We start from the raw sequence: 7,805 nt of genomic DNA on the forward strand, positions 1-7,805 counted from the left end.
CGAATTCTTGCAGCCATTAAAACACGCTGCAAATTCATTACAAAATATCACAAACGGTTATAGGCAAAAGGGTCTGCCAACTGTATGCCACACAAGGATGCCTTTCGGTGAACACGGATGCTTCAGTCACTCCTTCGGTGATACAAATGCTCTACACGACAGACTCTATTTACCATACTCATCTTGCACACTGTACTGCCCATCACACCACATTATTCACCATGTCTGACACCATTGTATTGTCCGACACCATGATGCCACCGTACTATCCGACACTCGTGGCACAAATAACTGTCACCGTACGAATCAACCATAGTACGGTTCATCCACCGACTCCTCCACCACTTAGTCATTCATAACTCTGTTAAAGAATAAAAGTCGTTTGTGGGTTGCTTCCAATGCATTCGCCGTCCCGTAGATGAGACCTGCTATGGATACGCCCACTACTGTCCCGACGACTGTGCCTATGGCTGCGTCATGGACTACAAGAGTTGCAAGGCTGTTTGCCGTAAGTAGCTAGCCCTGTCTTTTATATCTCTGTCTAATCTTGCATTATCATAATTCTCATGTGTTTGTTTTTATAGTTTATTGTGGAAAGTGGATATTGATATAACAAGTTTGGGTGTGTGTGTGGTGTGCAGCGTGCAACAAGCCCGGAGTGGTGTGCCAGGACCCTCGGTTCATCGGGGCTGACGGCATCATGTTCTACTTCCACTGCAAGAGAGACTCCAACTTCTGTCTCGTGTCCGACTCGGAGCTCCACATCCACGCTCACTTCATCGGGAAGAGAGGTGAGGGAATGGGAAGAGACTTCACGTGGGTCCAGTCCATCGGAGTCCTCTTCGGCGGCAACAACAACAACAAGAAACACAAGCTCTTCCTCGGAGCCAATAGAGTCTCCTCCTCTTCCTGGGACGATTCCCTCGACCAGCTCTCCATCATCTTGGATGGCAATCCATCCAGCTTCCCACTGAGGAGGGAGCCACTGCCACTCTCCCCCTCTCTTCACCCTCCAACCTTATCACTATCGTCCGATCTGACAAAGCTAACGTCGTGACCGTCCAAGTGGAGAACAAGTTCACGATCACAGCGCGCGTGGTGCCCATCACTCTCGAAGAGTCTCGAGTCCACAAGTACGGAATCACGGCGGAGTCGGAGGACTGCTTCGCGCATCTGGAGCTGAGCTTCAAGTTCTATTCATTGAGCCCCAAAGTGAGTGGCGTGCTCGGGCAGACATAAGGGGAGGAGTACAGGAGCCCCATAAACTTGGGAGCCGCCATGCCCGTGGTGGGAGGCGAGGCCGACTACGTCACCGCCGATCTCTTCTCCACCGACTGCAAAGTCGCCCGATTTGGCTCGCCCAGCAACAACAACGAGAAAGACATCAACGGTTTCTCTATCGTCGATCTCAACTGCGTAAGGAGACCCGGTGGCCGCGGCATGGTTTGCCGCAGATAGAGATCTCTTCATCATCAACAAATAATAGTTTCTCATGTATAATGGCCACTGACCAGTACTCTCATGGCCGCTAAATAAAACTCTCAACGACATCTCCAGCTTTATTAATCAATCTGATAGCTCCCGAGTTCCATTCCATTACTACTTATACGATTTGGAATCTTGTACGTTTTCAGTCAATCTAAATTAAATATTTTGGAAGATGATGCCCCAATTCTACTTTTTAAACTTTAAATTAAACCTGCTTTTAAAACTTCTCCAACTAAAATTGCAAATAATAAACTTTATGATTACAAACTAAAAAGCATTTGCAAACCTATAAAAGATATGGCATCCAAATGCATGGGTTCAACTTTGAATTGTCATGGTCATAGTTATGGTTACGGTCATGGCCTTGGTTTTGTTGTATGTTTTTAGCATCCTATTTGAAAAACATTGTTACCACCTAAATTTCATCATTACAATTTTTCTATAGAACATTAGAAATTATGATCGATGAAGTGTACCAATTATATCATAGTGATGGTCAATGTTCTTAGCCATCATGTTTTTTATCTTATGCATCATAGAATACACTATTTATATTTCATTCGCAATGAGCTTGTACACACTGTACAAAATATGAACACATGGACAAATAATACCACAATAAAGTGGGGAATCTACCTCCTTGTGTGATGCCAAAATGACACTTAGGAAAAATTGCCCAACAATATCAGCGATTTATACATCCTCAACCTAAACTACCCAATGAAGCCCAATGGTCATGGTATGGTTTGCCATAAATGGAAATTGCACCAACAAACAATAATACAATAAAAAAGCCCACCACCATTACTTCTTACCTACATTTCTTGTCATCTACACAACCCTAACTCATTTTCTATGCATTACCTATGGTCAATGACTACAAAGTAATTCTCACAATGATCTTCACTTCTAATAATTATGTCTTTGCATTGCATTCCGTAAATACTTTGGCATTGTATTTGTATATGATAAATTGATTCTAAATTTAGGTAGGGTTTAATTATAATATTTCACTCATATCAACAATCCTTTTTACATCCATCTTCCATAGGAACCAAAAAAAAACATAAAAATCCACAATTAGTTGGAATAAAACTACTTGTGAGGCATCAACATAAAAAATGATTACTCATAAGATAGGAAGATGATAAATGATTGTAGATAAAAACCTCTCCATAAGATATTAAATGTGTAAAAAAATATATTAAAGGCATTGAGCTATAGAAGGGAAATTCCAAGAATGATATACATTTAGAATATACAATTAGTATCTCTCGCCATTTAGAGAAATTGTAAAATATAAATGAAAAGATAAAATTAATGAACTTATTATGATAATAATGAAAAACATAAAACAAAATAGAACACAACAAGTTATAGTGTTCACTAAAAATGACTACATCCAATCTCAAAGAAGGGAATATCATTATTATCATTTAAACAATATAAATTCATTCATGTAGTCAATAGACATCTATTTATACAATTAACTTGGAGCCATCAAATGAAAAGAATAGAGGACATAAAGTCATGTGATTGTTGAGCTTATGTAATGTTCCATCAGGGAACTCAAGAGAACAACCCAACCAAGGAGAGATATTTCTTTTTTTTGGTTTCATATAAGAATGCAACTCATAATTTATTATAACATTAACATCATTAGTTAAATTTCATTAAATACAAATATGAATGTTTCAACAAGTTCCAATAGATTCCTTGATGTGGCTACCAACAACACATACATACATGACAATTCATAAAGATCATCATAAATATGTCAACATAAATACATTAGGAATTACATTTGGGTAGTGTAAAGATCACATGCTTGTATCAATGACCAACATCATGATCTACTCTTCCTATTGCATGATCACAAATAATTGCATGTTCATTTTTACAAATCATGTTCACACATACATTTTACATTCACCCCTTCAAGGGGTTCATGATATAAGATGAAACATATTTGACTTATATCATATGACATAGTAAAGTTAAGGGATTTTACTACTTGGAATTCTTAGCATTCATCACATACTTGAATATTGCCAACTTGTTGTTTCATGATGACCACCATGTTTGACACCTCTAAGTACACACATCCGAACCAACTAGGTGCAACACATTAGATACATGATCTTAAATACTTCAAATATCCTAGCTATGTAAACATTTAATTAAAATATCAAATAATCATGTTAGAAAAAAAGTTGAGACAAACCCTAGGGACTAGAGCTAAGCCTTGGGGCCTCATCATTGATGGACTTGCCTATGTTCATACTTAGAGACTTTTTAGATAAACTCTTTTAACTTAAAAATTTTTATTTATAAAACTATGAAATATGCCATAGAAAACCCATCCAAGATGTGATATAGAAGCTCACCCAATTTTTTTTTTTTAAAATTCCATAAGAAAAACATGATAATATGTGCTATACCAAAGGCAACCTATAAGGATAATTGGAGGGAATCTTCAGATACATGTAGAAGAGTGTCATCGCATATCTCTCTCACTATCCAGGGTTATCCTAGACTAGTCGTCCCCTCTAGATCTCAACCCCCAAGTGAGGACTCATGTGGAACCAACTATCCCTTCATGAGGATAAAGAAGTTGATCTATTAACTCCATGCCACAAGGGCACCCAAACTGGCGGTTATCACTTCTCTATCCCATCCTTAGTCTATACAATAACATAAGGCCATGGGAAAGGGTTCACAATTATCTTTATTAATATGTATCCAAACCTAATTTATTTTATTAAGTTTCAACTTTATTAAACTCTACAATGGGTTATCCAAGACTAGCCACTTTGAGCTCCAATCCCCATTGTAAGATACTATCCTAGCAATGCTCTCAAAAAATGCTCCTATGCTCCAAACTAAAACTCAAAGAAAACATCATTAAAAAATAACTGTAAATTGGTCCTCATTAATATTCATTTAAAAAAAATATAAGTCACAAAAGAAGAGTTTGGAGCAAAACTCGAAATCATCAACATGATCCACAATGCTAGAATAATGAAGAGGACTTCAAAACATGTAACACCATCATAAAATAGTAGGAAGTCCCTAGTTTCCTAGCATGGAGATATAATTATTAAATGCAATATAGTACTTGGAGTAGTCCTCTCTTGAATTTTTTCTAATAAAATAGTTACAATCAAGCATCTCGACCCATTAGAATAATAAGCAGACCATGACACGACATAGAAGATCAAGATAATTGTATATATCGACAAGTCAACATTAAACCAATCAAAATATTTAGTGTCATGGATAATATTAGAAATAACATTTATAAAATAGTTAAAATTATACATATAACCAATTTTGTAGAGAACAAAACGCATCAAAACCCATAGGAACATCAAATAAAATCTAATCCTCTTATAGTATACATAAAAAGAAGTCTCAAACACCAATACTCACATGTACACTGATACAATAACATCATATTAATTGTAATATAAAATATTATCACATACATAATACACTTTTACTTGGGACAAGAGTCATCTTATCAATACAAATTAACTCCTAGGTTTATACATTTCAAAATCAATTATACTTCATCCAATACATAAGGGACATTGAAGCCTCAACAACCTCATACACACAATAAGAAAATTTAACATCGAATATAAAGTTTCATCCTAATATTAAAAACATGGTGTAGATAGAGGGTATATTATTTCAAATGTAATTTGGGCATGGAATAGTTATGAGAAGGACAATAAGGTAAAATTAATTAAAGATGAATCATAAGATGCATGCGTAAGAAGTGACCTATATAAATCCTATTAGAATTAGTTTTGATACTTGTTATATTTTAATTGGTAGTAAATCAATTTAATTTGATTTGTATACTAGAACTAAAATCTCTTATGAAAAAAAAACATATATTGTAGCATCATTTCACTTCATAGTGATAATGTGGGCACTATTGCAAGATTATGAAAAGAATTATCAGGTAAGTTTAACCATCTAGGATTTTTTTAATCATACATTAGTCTTAAGTAACTTAGCAAAAATTTATATTTTAATATTTTTTAAAATAAGAGGCAATATCCTACAACGCAATGGTAAATTATGAGCCTCTTAATTGGGAGATCTTGGGTTCAAATCTGCTCAAGCTTGACTAATAATCACAACAAATAACAATAATTAACCTTGGCTTTGACCTCTTATTGATTTAAAATAAAAAATAAAAAAAATTATAAGAAAAGTAGGGATAATTGTATGATATTTTTAGAATGGTTAATGAGATCCAAGCTAATACAAAGACTCTAAATATCCAACCCCTACAAGGATATATATGAAGATATAATTATACTTATGTGATAGTAGTCAAAATAATCCTTCACTATAAATCACTTTATATTCTATATAGTATTTTAATTAGATAGAACATCATAATGGTGCTATTAACCAAAAGAGTATCAACCAATGTGCTCAAATACTAGTCAAAACATCAAAATAAATTTCATTAAAAATTAGATGCGTGCGCGCGCACACACACACACAGAGGGGGGTGGGGGTGGGGGTGGGGGTGGCTGGGTGGTGAATTAGTCCTTCAAAACTTTAACCATAAATTCATTCACCACACATCTATCTCACAATTTGCATGTTAACTAAAATACCAAATTAAGCATATACTTCCATAGGATGAAAACAAAATAAACATTCACACATATGACACAAGATATGATTAACCAGAAATCCTCCAATGAGAAGGTAAAACTAGGGTGGGGATGACACCCACAAATCTTCACTACTACATTATAAAGTGTATCCAATGAAGGTTATAATGTTTGATCATGAAACATGATCTACCATGTGAAAGTTCTACCCTATTAAAGGCTTACAAGATTGTTAGATCTTATCCTATTAAAGGATTTCAACACCATATTAGAAATGTGCCTAATTAAAGGACTTCAACTTACAATGAAATAAGAATCCTATTAAAGGATTTACAACAGTATGTTAAGACTACTCCATTAAAAGATTTAAATAATTCACCTATTAGAATTTATCAGTAATGATCCTACGGTTAGCACTCTTCTGATAAATAACAGATCACCTCTTTCTTGATGTGTACTTGATCTTCTTTGATCAGATGTATCACATCTGTCCTCTAACTCTTTTCCTTTGTTCTTCTCTAACTGATTTTGCAATGTATCTCAATTCATAACTCCTTAGCCACCATGAATGCTCTATTTATGCATGCAAATTGCTCTCTTCACTCTATCCATGTTTTAGGTTTTTTCCTCCTTAAGAAGACCTAGGTGACTTAGGGTTAGGTATGAATCAATGATTGTAATTCATCCATTTAGTCACTCAACTCATACCTTTAACTAATTAGTTGCATATACTACATAGGGATTCTCAATTAAGATTCATTCTTATCATCTAGGATTGCAAAACAATCCTTAAGTTGGCTCCAAAATGGTTTACATAGTAGTTTGTGCCATTACAAACAACTAAGTCAAAACTATTTTACTCGGCATCTGAAGTCCTGCTTAGCATCAACTACAACTTCAATGCTGTCACTCGGCATCTAAATGACTTGCACATATAAACTACTTGGCACTTGAGTGACTCGACACTTACTGAGTAATTCACTCAGCATGCACTATCTGACATGTTATGCTTGACATGCATTACTTGTTTAGCATGAACTAAGTTCTAACTTGTAAATGACTTAAGTGTATAGACACTCATATGTCAAAATCAATGTGAGATCAACAAGAGAGAGATACACATACACATAGATACACACATGTACATACACACACATACACATAGACATACAAATACACATACACATACACATACACATACACATACACATACACATACACATACACATACACATACACATGTACATGTACATGTACATATACACATACATATACATAGACATCATGTACCGGTATACTAGACCATTCAATAGTTGTTTAAACTATCAATATAATAATTATATCTTAATCATGACATTGATCTAAAGGGCAAGGGTATTACATCCTTGTTGGATACACCATTGTCTCTCCTTAGGAATACCTAATCAGACTATAAGTATAAAGTTACCCATTATTTTGTAATATTATTTAAATATGACTATAGTAAGTATCATTATCATATATTATATTATATTGCATGTATTACTAACAAATGATTTTACTGTCCTTTCCCCTTTTGTCCTTTATTCTTGGCTATTATATTTTATTGTGCTTACATTGTATCATCTTGGATTTAATGATATAATTTTTTTCTCTATTGTAAAAGGATTTCAAGGGCCTTCAAAACCTATTTTT

General features: G+C 34.7%; 1 pseudogene; it reads left to right on the forward strand.

Annotated features, from left to right (window-relative positions):
* Window positions 1–251: 251 nt before the first annotated feature.
* LOC149532087 (uncharacterized) lies at window positions 252–1,458 on the forward strand (annotated as a pseudogene).
* Window positions 1,459–7,805: the final 6,347 nt, after the last annotated feature.

This window comes from Cupressus sempervirens, chromosome 11, assembly GCF_028749045.1.
Source record: "Cupressus sempervirens isolate cs-2001-9-10 chromosome 11, ASM2874904v1, whole genome shotgun sequence".
Lineage (NCBI taxonomy): Eukaryota > Viridiplantae > Streptophyta > Pinopsida > Cupressales > Cupressaceae > Cupressus > Cupressus sempervirens.